This window comes from Acyrthosiphon pisum, chromosome X, assembly GCF_005508785.2.
Source record: "Acyrthosiphon pisum isolate AL4f chromosome X, pea_aphid_22Mar2018_4r6ur, whole genome shotgun sequence".
NCBI classification, from domain to species: Eukaryota; Metazoa; Arthropoda; class Insecta; order Hemiptera; family Aphididae; genus Acyrthosiphon; species Acyrthosiphon pisum.
In genome coordinates, this window is record NC_042493.1 from 55,231,581 (window position 1) to 55,248,726 (window position 17,146).

General features: G+C 28.3%; 1 pseudogene; it reads right to left on the minus strand.

The window, feature by feature from the left end:
* Positions 1-9,802: 9,802 nt before the first annotated feature.
* On the minus strand, positions 9,803-16,588 carry LOC100169172 (annotated as a pseudogene).
* Between the last annotated feature and the right edge of the window lie 558 nt (positions 16,589-17,146).

The window sequence follows — 17,146 nt, forward strand, 5'->3', positions numbered from 1 at the left end:
GCATACATCAATCTTATAGTAGTGAGGGGGGAGGCGTGAACTCATAAAATAGTTTGAAACGGGGCGTGGACCTCAAAAGGTTGAGAACCCGTGACCTATAGGTATGTATTTGGTAAAAATTTCATTTATTTCTTTCTGAATTCCCAAAAAATTGAACAAGAAAATTTTCTTAAAAGCTGTTGTAGCATAACCATTCCTACTTTTCCTCTGTTTTTTATAATTTTTTCCCAAAAAGTACTGAGAAAATTCAATTTTTGACCAATTGTACAAACTAGTTTTATATTAACATTTTTGATTTTTGTGCCGAAGAGCGAAACACGACATATATAAGTCATACACAATCTGTATGGTGTACATTCAAAGGATATTAGTTTTATCTCATATCTTCAACTCCTAATAACCCTATGAATAATGTTAATAGGATTGTGGCACCAGTACCATATTTCATAAAATATAAAAACAAATTCAAATACAAAATGTTTTGTGTTATGTGCCCTATTAACTTCTTAATCACTAAAATTTTAGCTAATGATGAAATTAAAGTTGAAAAAAATTATGATGACTTTGCTATTAAAATAATCAAAGATGACAACAATATTCTTGAGGATTCAAGTAGCTTTAAAAGTTCAGAAGCTACATAACCACATTTAACACATCATTTTCTGAAAGCACAGTTACAGTCAATTATTAATCAAGTATTGTATAATAAATACATTTTATTAAAAACTAAAATTAATAAAATGTATTAATTAGGTTTGGGACTAATTCAAAATAAATCTACAAAAATTCAATCTGTAAATATACGGTACCATCCTTATAAAAGGAATATCGTAAAAGTTCTATCACAATAATTCTTGGGAAATTCGAAGTAACATAACACATAATGGACAGTTTTCAATACAGCAACAAAGAGCTATGCAGAATTCGAAAAAACGTATATAGGTCAAAAAAGATTGTTGATGCCTCCAGATAATAAAATCAATTATACACAAATGTCGCACAGCAGTAATACAAATGATTCTTATTTCTTAAAATCAATCGTAAGTTTGAAAATTCTAAAATGTATTACTTTTATTTTATAATTTTTTATTTTAAGGCTATACTTTAGTAACAATTATTGGTATTCATTTATATTTTATTATATTATGTATTATAATATAATATACAATTTATTTAAATATGTAGCAATTCAAATTCTTTGTTCAAACTTCCTATTTATAAAATTATGATCATTTTAATATCAACATACAATTGAACATGAAAAATCATTTTGATGATTGTTTTAAAAGTCAAATGTTTTTTTTTTCAATCTAGATATTATGTGTTATTAAATAGTTTTATTGACATATTATAGTATATGTACCACTTTTGAAAAAATATTATTATTAAATTTTAAACTGGTTTTTATCTTTTGTTCCACAATTTTTACAATTGTTGATTTATATATTATAAATATGTAGTTAAACATTAGAGTTTAGGACTATGCGTTTATGCAGTGTACTACAAATGTCACAAATGTTGGAGAAAAACTAAATAAAAAATGTGACAAAAACTCAGGATAACTTGCACTTGGGAAAAAATAAATTTTAATATTTTAAAAATAACAATAAATATTACTAAATATAATAAATTTATCTCTTTTTTTAAATCATCATCATTCAACTTGTGACAATGTGACACAGGAACACTTGGATAGGTAATATAGTAAAACATTTTAAGACCATACAAGACATGATAATTTTAAAATGAAAAAAAAGTATGAAGTAACCGTTAGCAAATTATTATGTTATTTTTAAAATAAATCTTAAGTTTATTCTATGATTATAAACTTTTAGGTAAGAAAGTTATGTGGGACTTAGCGTGGGCGATTTTTTAATATTTTAATTTTCAAGCGAGATATGAGCATTTTTAATTTTTAATATTTCACATATACCTACCCTTATTTTTCTCGAAAATGAAAATCGCCCATGCTAAGACCCAGATAATGTTCTTACCTAAAAATTTGATAATAGGTCGATTCACTCTAGTATCAAAACTAACAGCTCACTATTGAGAATAATTAATAACAATTTGCGATGTCGTGCGTGTGTAAGACAGATAATATTATAGGTAATCGCATAGGAATAACATAGAAAATGTACACACACACACATTATAATATGAACATAGTATTGTAACACATAATGTCTATAGACGCAGCTCGGTCACAACTATATTATTATAGCAGGTAGGAAGAATAATATGGCCGGGTACTTAACGAGTTGGTAAACGGTCACTTTGTATGGTCTATTGTGTAAAATTCATAAAGCGGAGTCGTGGACACTTTGTAGGTACGGTAACTATGGTAAAAATGTTCATTTCAGAACGTGGACACTTTTTACTACCTATATAAAATAGGTATCTATATATTATAAATATAAGTTATATTACTAAGTAGTTATAGTACCTATATATAATGTAAATTATTAAAATTTAAGACCCAAAAAGTCTATTAAAATAATGAGTTCCTACTGTCATGGGACATCTGGTAGAAACGAAGTTTCTTTTCCAACAAGTATTGTAGATTACAAATACATTTTAGTGGAACCATTCAAAATAATAGTAAATGTGAAAAATAAATGAAAATGAAAATGATTATTATTACTAATTAATTACTATTATATTAATCATATTCAATAATCGAAATTATAGTTAGCAAATCAAAATTCTATTTTTGGCCTGATTTTAGAAAAAAAATTTCAGCCCACCCACTTTGTCCGATCGTCTCCAAACAAACACCGGTAGTTAGAAAATAGTTAGCAAATAATAGAAAATCAATTTTTGAAGTTAGCAAATCAAAATTCTATTTTTGGCCGATTTAAAAAAAAAATATGCATGGCCATATAAATACCATCATTGCATATCGCTTGTTTTTGTTTATTAGCTGGAAAAACTACAGATATCTATATTTCTTGTTTAAAACACGTCCGTGAAAAATGTAGGGCTGTACATTGTAATTTTAAAGTAATAGCCATTATCAGTGTTTTTGAAAAAGTCATCCATCGAGCTTGTAACTTTATTTGGCCAAACATTAAAATATATAGATGCTGATTCCACATAACACAAGCTTGGTATAGGAATATACAACTAAATGGATTAAGTGTAGACTACAAAAGAAAAGATTCGGAAATAAGCAAATGGTTGATTAATTGTTATGAATTAGTGATCCTAGAGCCTAGAAAATATGTCAGAGTTTTTTACTTTAACCCTAATGGAATCGAAACCTGATGATAATCGAGTTACTAAATTCGTAGATTATTTAATCGATACATAGATAGATATTTTTCCGCCTGATGTGTGGGCTTGCGCATTAGTTGATACGTATTTAACAAATAGTGCATGTCAAACATTCAATAATTACAAAATTAAAAGAGGTACAAACAGAAATGTACATTAAACTCAACAGCCTAAATGTTTCATTACAATTTCAAAATACTAAAACTGAAAAAAAAAAAAATTCTTAGAAAGAAAACTTACAAAATATAAGAATGAGGAAATATCGGTAAGTGAATACGTCAAAAACGTGGATTTCTATTAAAATCTTACATTATTAGTTATTACACTTCAGTTTTACTTATATTTTTACAATTTTTAACGCTTACAATTTTACATGCATACATTTTACTTCTATTTTTTAATACTGAAACATATTACTCATAGGCGTGTCTAGACTTAATCTGAAGCTGCAGCCTAGAGGCCGATTTTTTTTAAGGCTCCCGTCCCAATTAAATATTTATATAATTTAAATAGTCTGTATTATACTATTATCTATTTTCAATTAATACCCTACAGTATTTTCAGTACCTACCTTTAAATTTTAAACTTAACTCCAGAAAAATGTTCATCTATACAGCCCTGATTTACACCACCTAGCTACAAATCAAAAAAGCAGGTAAGTGGATGTCGCTCTGCTGTACAGTAGATTACAAGTGAGTCATTGTATAATGGATTGTATTAGACTTGAATTCAATGATATAATATCATTGTATAAGAAAAACGATTCTGAGCGGAGACGGTTTGTCAGTCTAGATATTTTATATTGTTATTATTTATTTTATCATGCAAGTTGAATTTATATTATAATTGTTTATTGTGTCTATGGTGATAAACAAAGCATTAAAAATTAAAATCCCATTTTTAGCGTTTTTTCGTATTTTTTCGATGGTTTTTCCCGTGGCATTTAATAACTATTGAGAAAATCGAAAAATGACCTCTCTAAAGTACCATCTTGATCCAATTTTCTAAAAGATTAGGTACTATATGTTGAAATCGAAGCACTCCTTCTGGTAGACATTTTCGGTAAAAAGCGGTAATTTCCCGGAATTTTGGGGAACCTATAATCGGTTACCGTTATTATAAACCTATTTGTACTCCCGGTTATCGGTTACCGGTTACCGTGACAGTTTTTCAGCTAACATAAAACGTTATAATAACGTAAAATATTTTAACCAGTTAAGAACCGATTACCGGTATTTATAAATACTAACTACCGTTACGTATGAACTATAATAATATTATATTATTATGTTTATTTATTTTAGCTACTTACGTAATTATACGCTCGTAGCTACCAATGGCTTAATAAATAATAACTTCTTAAAACTATTCTTAAATCATACTATTATATCTTCGTTTTTTTCCCTAGTCTAAATTCTTATAATAATAATTCAAATAATTGGTATTCTACATTTCTATTTCCTACCTACCTATAACATAAAATATCGTTGGTTGGTAATGGCGGTAATCGAAAATCTAAAAATAATCTAAAAATAACAATCTTCACATAAATACATGATAGGTGATAAGTAAAACATTTTGTATTTCAAAACCTCGTCTTTATTAAATCTTAACAGCGGTATTTGTATTTTACGGTAAAGTGTGTCAGTGCGTGTGACCCACGTGTGTGTGTGATCGTAATTTTTTATAAGGTACATAATATATCAATCGTTATGAAGAATCCTGTAGGATCTATGTTTTTTAAATATGATGCCGGAAGAAATACATTGACTTGTACAATAAATGGATGTCCTAATCCAGAACTTTTAGGAAAACATAATTCGAACTTAGAGAAACATATAAATGCTCGTCATAAAAATGAGTACCAATTATTGGTGAAAAAAAAAAATGATACTTGTACATCAACAACTTCAAATGTAGAAAGTTCAATACCCGCTTCAGTTAAGGTAATTTTTATTTTTATTTATTTAACACAGTATGGATTATTTGTTTAGTATTAGACATTAGTATAAAATATAAATATTTAATAACACTTCTTAATTTTTACAGTAACTTTAATAGATAGCATTATAATATATTTAAGTATTAAAAATACATTCTATTTTGAATTTTCAAGTTTTCTTTTCCATCACTTTAATTTAGGCAACTTATTATTATTGTATCTTTGCCATAATGATAAAATGCATATAAGGTTAAATGAATTATTATCTACCTTTTAAAACTAGTATTTACTATTTAAATTTTAAGGTAAGCACCTAATATTTATCATTATAAAATATGTTTTTATATTTAATTTTTATGACCAGAGAACCGCAGGACAAATGTCGTTGGATAGTATGATTGCAGTTACTAAAAAAAGTATGAAAATTGCTTTATCAAAAGATGAAATAATTGATGCTTGCGTAGAAATGGTAACAGTGAATGGCCGACCATTTTCTATCCTTCACGATTCAGGATTTAGAAAATTACTAAATCCTATAATAGAAGGATTGCCAGAAACAGGTAGATTTTTACTTAATTCTTATCTAACAAATAAATATTAGGTAGTAATTTAAAACTTAAATTATATTCTTTATCTACCTACCTAACCAATTATTTTTATCTTATAGGATTTGCAATTAACTCGCATAACATAAAATGCCATATTATAGACAAAACCCAACTTATTATAAATAATATAGCAACTGACATAGCTAATCGGTTAATCATCTTAAAGGTAGATTGTGTAACGAGACATAACAGATCTTTAATAGGAATTAATGTACAATATATGCAACATAATGTTTTAAAGTTGAAAACCTTAGCAATAACTGAATTGTTGGAGCGACACAGTGCTATATACTTGAAAGAAAAGGTAATATGGTACTATAAAGTATAAAATATTAAAATTAAAGTTTAGAATAATTAATAGTAAATTGTAATAGAATCATTTTAATTTTGATTTACTAATTAATGGTTTTGTATTATTTATATATTTGAATTAATTTAAAAATCTATTTTTTTTTTTTTTATTTTAAAAAAGGTATCCAATGTTTTGGATAAATATGGTTTAACTAAGAGACAGATATTTTCTATTACCAGTGATAATGCTGCCAATATATTAAAAATGACTGATATGATTGATGATCCAGAAAATGATTCTACGGAAAATGGTTTGTTTAGATTTTAAATTATTTTATGCAGTGCTTGAATTAGGAAAATTAGAATGGATGCAAAAGTGTGTATAGGTACTTTAAATTGTAAATGTAATTAATATTTAAATTTTTATTATATTGTCAAATACCTATCAAATAAGATGACAATTTTGTCATGGCACCAACCAATGAAATTGAAGAATTTGAAAGTAATGTGGTTCAAGCAATTGAACCTGAACCCCTTACAAAAAAAGTGAGATGTTCAGCTCATACACTGAATTTGTGTATAGAAGATGGATTGAAAATTAGATCATTACTTAATGTTATTGGTCACATCAGAATTGTAAATAGTACTAAGTACATCATTATTATATAAATTATATTTTTTAATTTATGCACCGATCATAAAGAATATTAATTATTTTGATGACAATCAGAATATAATCAAAAAGTATACTATAATTTAACTGTTGTTTTAGGTTGTTAAAAAAATTCGAACTCAAAAATATATATGTATTTTAAAAAAACTGGGCTTAAAATGTGTGATAATTGACGTTGAAACAAGATGGACATTGATGTACAACATGCTTCAAAGGCTCCATGAACTTAAACCTTTTTGTGTAGAGCATCAAGATGCAATGCCTGATCTTAAGTTACCAGTAAATAATTGGTTATCACTTAAGGATATGGTAATTATTCTTTATATTAAATCAGCATTTAAAAATAAAAATAAGTGTAGACTTACCATTATATTGTACTGTGTTATATGAAAAATTAAAATATAAAATATTTCTATTATTTTGTATTTGGTAGATTGATTCACTTCAACCTGATAGAGATGGAATAATTTTTCTTCAAAAACACAATATCACAATGGGAGATTTTTTGGGTTGCTGGTGGAAAATTATTTCAAAATTAAAAAAAATAAATTCAGCATTATCTAACTGTATTGCCAAGTCAATGGAAAAGCGACAAAAGGCTTTATTTGAAAACCCAATATACAGCTCAGGTATAATAATTACCTATTAATTTATTATTTTATGTAAATAAATATAATACATATTTGAAATTGATACATTAGGTATATATTATAATTTTGTTTCAGCTCTATTTATGGATCCGAGGTTTCAGTGCTTGCTAAATGATTCAAGTAAAATTGAAGCAAAGGATCATTTACAAAAAACTTGGAGAATTCTTGAGTTGCTGTTGAGCAATGAAAATTAAGCAAATACTAATAATGTTCAATGTAATGTTGCACATGAAGAAAATGTCATGGATTTTGATGACGACCTCGAATCCTTTATCCAGTCATCCTCTCAAACCAATGAAAATATGTCGATAAATATTAATTCTAGCCAACGTTCTATTGGAATACTGTTGGAAGAATATGACAATGTTCCAAGAATGCACCATAGTATAGACATAAAAAAATATTGGACTGAACGCCTCGAGTCTATGCCTGAACTTTACAAACTATCACAAGTTGTAATGGCGCTGTAAAATGCACTCAGGTAAATATTATGAATTTGTATGAATAAACATCTCCAATATCAATGCAAATATAATAATAATTTATAAATTAAGTTTATAATTTAAATCTATTTTTTAGAATTGACTAAAATCAAATTTAATTTTTAAATAGGTGTCAGTGGAAAGGAGCTTTTCAGGACTCAAATTTATTTTGAGTGATTTGCGTACTTCATTATCACCTGATCTATTGGAAAATATAATGATCATAAGAGGAAATAACTTTTTAAACAAATAAATTATTAACTATTTATTACTTAACTAATTTATTATTATAGTTATTAGTTATTTTTTTTTTTATTAAAATTTAAAAATAAAGCAAAGTGTCCTTCAGTACTTGGTTGTAGGTATTTAGTATTTACTATTTTGAGTTTTTATTTTTTAATCTTTATTAATAAAAAATTAAATTTTAACTCTAAAAATATAATATATATATTATATAATATTATGTTATTATATTTTATTAGTAGGTATGTGTTTTTATTATGGAATTAGAATTCAACCTAACCTAACCTAGCCATTAATAATTACAGATGCCGAAAATTTTCGACGATCATGATTTTCAGCAAGACTATAATAGTCAATAAAAGCATGGTGGTCGTCAGCACCATTGGTGTGAACAGCTTTTATGAAAGGGGTAGGATATACATTTTTGACTGATTTCAGCTACACCACGTCATATAAGTTATAACGGTAAATATTGTTTCATTGCTTTATCATTATATTAAAATCATATAATACAATTTTTTAAGACAAAAATAATCCAAAAGGGGGAGGGGGTTGATGTGACACCCCAAAACATTGTTAAATTGAAAATTATTAAACAAAAAAACGAAATTAATGTTCGATAACCAATTGATCAGTATTTTGGTAAGAATGTCAACAAATTTACCGTGAGGACGACGAATGAACGCTAAGAACGGGCGTATAAGAATTTCTCTTAGAATTTTATTTGAATAATTAATAATATTGGTATAAAAGTGGACATTTTGTGGTAAAATGAGAAACAGTGAATTACAGATTAATATTTTTTCAAAAACCTAAAAATGGATCATTGGATATTAACGTCAAAGATTAAAACTATATATGCACAGTATAAGTATGACACACTATGTGCAATGCGAAAGTAAATACTGTGCAGTGATAATATATAAATATATTATACCTACCAACATTATAGTATTTACATGTTGTTATAATTTATTATTTATTTATAAATTTATAATTAACACCAACGAGGGGTTAAGGCATACGCCATTAAGTATCGTAAATAACTTTTACAACACTTCGATATTATAATATCGAAATACCTACAATTAATATAGGGTACAATTTATTAAATTTGGTTACTTGATCAAAATTAAAATTAAAATACACTAATTCGTTACCTACATGACTTAGGCAAGCGGCATTTGACTGTTATTTACATAATTCATAGAACAAATCGTGGAACATGAAAACTGGATTTAGTTCTAGAATAAAAGCAAGTACCTACTCTAAAACAAATTCGTGATAAGAACTCAGGACAATCTATAATTCAATGGATAATATTTTATTCAATGAAAGACAATAGGTACATAGTTTTTTGTTACAATAACTATTATTGTTTTATTATTATATTATTTTATAAATAAAGATTATTTGGCAAACAGAAAGTATTATTTTTTAATAAATTAAACTATTGTTATGACAGTTTAATAATATAACTGAGCATCAAATATTGTTGATAGGTATACCTATAATTATATTATAATTTATAAATAATAACAAAATGAATTTGGTAAAGGATACAAATTTTAATTTATGCAATGAAACATGTACCAGGTACCTACTATACCTACATCATGAATGTGCCTTAAGCCCTTAATAATAAGAATATTGAACTAACACAATATTATCACAAAAATAAATTACTTGCGTGCATTTTGAAGGGAGAAATAAAAACGAATTTAATGAACACTAAAATGAATATCTATGTATTTTTGTTATAATAATTATAAAAACACGCCCACGTGCGGCGCACACATACAAAACTGGTTAACTTATATTATAATATAATATAATTATATACATGATATGTATTTAATATGACATATGTATAAACTAAAATATCATAATTAAAAAAATATAGATATAATGTGATCGGGTTAACGTTGTCGTTGAACGATAAATGATATTGAAATAAATGTTATAACATTAATTATTATTTAATATACCTAGGTGCAGTACTAAATTATAGCATTTTTAGTTTAATAAAGTATTTAATAACATCAATTAATTCTATCGCGTAGAATAAAATTCGCGTTAACGGGTGTCAAAATAAATTCAAATACAGTTTCCAGTTGTCCCTCATAGCCGATGTGAAATTGCTTGACCATCTTTAAAACAAAGTTATAATTTAATAGTTGTTATTTTCAACTCGATGTAAACGTAATATTTTGCTGACCTTTGCTAAAACAATTTTGAGTGCTAATTCTACGAATTTCTTTCCCGGACATATTCGTTTGCCACAGCCAAATGGAGCTACCAAGAACAGTGAATCGTACGTCTCCTTGTTCATCCATCTTTCCGGGATGTACGAGGTCGCATCTTTGAAATTCCTTTCGTCCAAACACGCCAACCCCGTTTGCATCAACACGGTGGTCTAAAGTAAAATAAATATTCTTTTATTTACTCGAAAAACAATAATTATTAAAAATAAAAACATGACACCAAAATTTTACCCCTTTTGGCAAACAGTAACCGTCGTATATTATTTGTGATTCCAACACTCTTGCAATACATGGAGCAGTGGGTGAATATCTGGAGAACACGATATGAATTGATAAGTGTATCAATAACTATTTTTTTTACTGTGATATTAACGATATTACCTGTGAGCTTCCATTATACATGCATTCAAATATTTGGCTTGTTTTAAATGTTCATTGGTAATAGGTGTATCCGCCGGAGCCAACCGTGATATCTCGTTGTATAACTTTTCCTGTACTTCCGGATGTTTGGCGATCAGGTACAATACAAACACCAGGGTGTTTCCGAACTAAAAAACGTGCGTACAAAACTTTATAGTATTTATAATATATTTATTGATTCGTTTGCAGGTAGAAATGAACGTCGGTTTATAATGTAAATACATAAAGCAACACTCTGCACTTCTTAAATTCGTTGCAGGACACAGTTTGCTATACTATTTAAATGCAGACAAAATATTCTAAAAACACAAGTATAAGGTATCCACGTCTATGAAATATATGATATATTTGTTATGACACGTAATATATTTTTCACTATATGAAAAATATTAAGGTTTTGAATATTTTTCGAAATTTTCAGATTACATTGATTTCCCTGAAGTTGCGCCCTGCAATCGCTTACCACATTTTACACAGGAAATAGAAAAACTATTATTGTACCTATGAGTTTATATCATATTATACTAGAAATACTGTACTACAAAAACAAAATTTTAAATAATTTTCATTGGATTTAATCTCAAAAGCGCAGAAAAAATTATATTTGCTTGATGGAGACCTGATTTGGATGGTTGATGCCGCGATTGACATAGTTTTGGGAATATAAGTACTTCACGCCTTATCATATCGATCGAAACCAATATTCCTGCAGATAGGTAAATAATAGGTATCTAATATAATTATAATCAATATAACAAATATGTCAAAACGGATTAAAACTAGTACCTAGGTACTAAACTACTACAGCATTATTTATTTTTATAAGATTGCACTCAGCTACTGCAGCACACAAAACAAACTATTATTATCATTTTCAATATCGATCATTATTAGTTCTAAGTTTCAACATTGTTGTTTTCGTAAAAAAGACGGTTGTGAATAATGTAAGCCATTTCATGGTGGCGTGGTGTAACCAGGAATTTTCAATAGGGAAGGGTGCTTGTGTGTTTAAGGGTCCCGGTGCTAGTTTTTCAAATTTTCCACAATTCTATAAAATTTGAAAATTAAATTTTATATTTTGGTTGCCACCTTAATTATAAGACTTTTACACTAATCTACAACCCGATACCTATTAAGTGGGGGTTGATAGGGTGTATTATATCGAAAAAAATGACTTTACGGGAATAACTCTCAAGCTTTGTAGAATTGTCGGATTTTGATGACATTTTTTTATCTGAAAAAAGAAGACTTCCTATAGCCCGAATCGATCTCTGCTTTTGTATTTTATTTCAAATAATTGTATTAAAAAAATTGTAAAAAAATGTTTTTTATCTTGTATATATTATAAATATTATAAAGATTGAGAACAACAAATTGAAAAACAAAAATCGATGCGGGTTGTAAAATATTTCCCTCTTGCAATTAAAAAAAAAATTATGAAACTTAGTTGATTCTACAAGGCGAAATCGTTATTCCCGCAGAATATATTTTTGAGGACAAAATGGCCTCGGCACCGAGCGCCTTATGTAATAATAAATTTAAATAATAAAGGGCTTTATGGGAAAATGGGAGCTAACTCTCACCCCCTTGGGATACCACTGCTGTATGATGATATATTATTACTGTTTTTATTCCTGCGCCGATGAATTCGATAATTGCGGCTTTCTTTTCTTTCATATCCATGTTTGGTGCCCGTAGTATGGACCCGAACACGCTGTTTTCGGATATGCCAGACTGTGTTTCGTCGCTCAACGCAAAGTCTATGATTTCGGACATAATTCTAAAAAAAAATTCGAAAAATTCACAACGTGTTTATTTGGCTCGTAACTTTTCTACAAGTTGAACTTGCTCATAAAAGGTTTCTTCACTCGCTATGAATTCCTTGTACAACTTGGTCGGTATTATTTTCCAAAATGGATGCCCGTAAAATGTTTTCTGAGATGCCCGGAACTGAGTGGTCACGGCGTCTGTCAGCCGCATAGCTGTTTCGTTTACCACTCGGTCCAAAAATCTGTTTCTTCTACCCAAAATCAACATACAAGAACCTACGATAGATAATAACACGTCATGGAATTAGCACAAAAATAACAACACGATTAACGTCTGCCAACAGTATGGTCCGATCACACTTACTTTCTAGGCCCATTCTATTGCTAAGGCCTTCAAACCCTTTCACAATATTATTCTTGTTTCTTGCTTGGCAGAGCAGATGTATAAAATCGTCCACCATACTTTTGATTTCCGGGAAGACACCTTGAACAACATCAGGGGAAGTCATTTTGGATGTCAATCTTTTTCGTAATGAATTCCAAATTACACCTTGTCTGCAACACGAGTACGGTGTACATACTTGTTATTAGTATATAGTTGTGAAATTACAGATTATATTATTATATTGAAATTAGTAGGTAGCTAGAATAAAATAAAACTCTAATAAACTCTGAACTTAAATTTCTTGAAACAAAAACAATTGTGATTTAATTCATATTTATATTCTATAATAATTATTAGTCGTATCGCCGAGGTCTTATTTTCAAGAACATTTTATAATCCTATTACCTATGTGTAAATTATAACTCTAAATCTGCGTTCTCGTGAATTAAAATTAAATGACTTGAATTCAATTTTAGCAAATTTATACACAAATATACATACTCGTTAGAAACCCCTGTATTTGTGTAGCGATCTGGTCGGGACCTTCTGTAGTTTGCAATTACTTCATTTGGAGGTCGGATAGGGTACTTTCCGCTTTGTCTAAGTACTTTTTCAATGCAATCTCTGTTAATGACACTTATAACTGGTGAGTTCCACAATGTTTCTTCGCGAATAATATCCCCAAAGCAGAGAAACATGGCTGTGAAAATATTTATAAGCTGATAACTGATGCACTTAATTTGTATAATGAAATGTAATGATCTATCTCAATATTTATAAGCGTAACGCGTAAATATGGTTCTTCGGAGGTGGTGGGAAGGGGCTAGAAATAAAATTTAACACGTATTAACATAATTTATTTTACTTACGAGGTCAATTCAAGACATATTTGGGAGGAGAAGACTTCAGAAGTATTAAAGTTAAGTAGACCGAAAATTATAGTTTTTAATTTTTAAGTAACAAATTATGATAAATCATTACGTTAAGTGTGTTCTTATTTGAGCCTAGTTAGCTGGTAGGCTTTCTACAATGCAGGGACTGGAACCTTTACTGGTATTGGTTTCTGTACTGGTTCTCCAAAAATAAAATAACTGTTCTGGTTCGGTTCTTGTTTTTTGATAAAAAAAAATAAAGGTTCCAAATAATTTCGGTACTGGTTACAGTTAATTTAGGTAAGGAAAGTATAATAATTTAAAATACCTATCTGAAATACGGGTTTAGTTTATAGTATGAGAAATATTAGAAAACTCATATTATGATCATACACAAAACTATAGTACCATTAAATTATGATAAATAAAATAATTTTATTTATGAACCTAAAGAACTTATTAAATTTAAATATTCCGGTTGGGCTCCGGCTCCAGTTCTTAATATTTTTAAGGTTCCGGTTCCAGAACAGGTTCTTTTCGGTTCGGTTCCAGTCTCTGCTACAATGTTTAATATATGTTATTTAAATAAACAATATCTATATTATGTCTATACTAAATCTATATTTATTGAATTTGTAAATCCCTAAAAATGAATGTATTAAATATGGTATAATATCATTTTCCTAATATAAAAATTTGAATTCTTAATAAGTAAAATTAAAAATTAAACTGTTTCGTAGTTTTTCATATTGTTTTTCAAAATATATTTTAAACTCAAGTTTTTTTTTTTATTTTTAGGACATGGCAATGAAAAACAAGTTCTAAATGGGACTGCTTTACCAAAAGTATAGATATTGTTAATTTAATAGTATTGACCGATCAATTTCAAACTATTGAAAGAAATATGACACAAAACGATTAGTTAAATAGAAGTTTTACTTTAGTAAAAGTTAAATGGAACAATAATCACAGTTACGTAATAAACTTAATGAACTATTATTATTTTATATATTAAACTTTATTGTTATAGTATACCTTCGAATCCCAAGTGAACGGCATTCAGTTTATACGAACCGAATTTCCAATAGATCCACCTGGTTCCAATTATAGGAAACGATCTTGGTCCTGGAATATCCGCCACTGTTTTGTATATTCTTCGCTGAGCATCTGGAAAAAATATCAATATTTTTGTCATTGTCTCAAGCAATAAGACTTGACACAGTTTAGCTTGAACAAAAAAATGTTGCTCAATCCAAAACCCAAAACTTCTATTATATTAATTTTAAAGCTATAGGATAAACTATGTCTCACTATTATTATTAATATCACTATAGTTATAACTATAATTCATATTTATTACCTATATTATATTTTGTATGTAAGTGTATTATTAAATTAATGGATGAGCTGTAATAAATTTTGGTTGAAACCTAATAAAATTAAAAAATTAAAATAAAATAAATATTATATAATTTAGCTATCGTTGTAAACTGTAATTGTTAACTTGACAAATAATTAGTGTATAACGAATATTTCAGTATGTAATTTAATAATATTGAAAAGTAATCTAGCTCATAAATTTAATCTATAAATCTACTAGCTTAAACCGGTGTGAAAAATAATATATGCTATGTATTCATGTATGTTGATTGTTGAATAATTTGACAATTGGGGTGCACAGCCAGGTTGTGGCAGAGTGGGCCTAGTCAATGATACATAAAATAAATTTAATTTCATTGATAGGTTTATTGTTTATACTTTAATGTCGCCCACCGCAGCGAAGAAGGTCGTATCACTGTTTTTACAATTTTTTTTTTCAAGCTGTCATAACTTTTTTTGTGTAGTTCCCGCGAAGACGGTGGTTATTGCATTTTAATGTATAGAACGTCTTTGATTGTTTTATGCTGCTATCAGTTTCGCGGAACTACAAAAAACAGATATGACAACCTGAAAAAAAAATTGTGAAATAGAGATATGACCTTCTTCGCTGCGGCCGGCGATATACGCATCACATTGCTCACTAAACCTAAATATAGCATAAATACAATCATTTACATAAAAACGCTATGGTAGGGTTAAAGATTTATAACAGGGAATATCATAAAATAAAATATGAATATATAATAGATATGAATATATAATAGATAGGTATACCAGTGGCAGCTACCCCATTATAAGTAATATCGTCCATTATACTATGCATATGATCTAAGTCACAATCTATAAGCAACAAGTATGGTACAGCTAGTAGGTACCCTGCACCATTACAATAGGTAGATAAGTAAATTGTATTTTACAACATCTTTACAATATAGTTCTTATACAGTTACCTATATCTAATTTTGTAGGTTAGGTTAAGTAAGTCTTATAATTTAAAAATAAAAACGAATTAGGTACAGTGAGATCGATCTCGTGTGAAATCTAATGATACGGAACCTAAGTAGACTTACCGGCAGGTTTTCTGAATTTTCGATAAATACCAAGGGTGTTCTTCGACACGAATTTTACCAGGGCTGTGACGCATGCTAATACTATGAAACAGGTGACTTTGATGCTGGTCCAAATTTTCCGGATAATTTTCTGTAGCGCCATATCTGTGAAAAATAACAGTTACTTAAACGGGTTAAGCGTGACACACGAATACCTACTTATATACTGTGTGTATCGAAGCATACTGTTTATGTAAAATATTATAATATTGTTAATAATATGAAAACCTGCGAAATAAAAACCAAGTACATTTGTCAGTACGCAATTACAAGATAAGTCATTACGAAATACGATAAAAATAAGACTATATTGACTCACCTAAGCAGCTAACAACTGATATACGGACGTCAATGTGTTGGAATTAGTTAAACAAGTTCACATCGTTACCGTGCTTCTATCGGTGCCTTTTAATATTACGGACTAATATTAGTAATTTATTGGTTTTAGTAACCAAAGATCGTTGTCCGTTTAACTAGCAGGCAGTGTATGGTGTCGATAACAATTTCAACTTGTTGGTCAACACGCTTTATCTATATTATTGTAAAAAACGGTTGTTCAGTAAACAGTAAAGTTCCAAAATATAGTGTTGTACATATGCATAAATTCGCATAAAATCGTGATATAACTTAAAAACTAATGATTTCCGGTAATTCATTTTTACAACATCGTTCTTAACTCGTTAAAATACATAGGTTTCCGAAAAAAAAAATTGAAAAATTCTAGGGGACGCCAAACTAGATTTGTTCCAAATAAATCATAGTACATATTATATTATATTTGT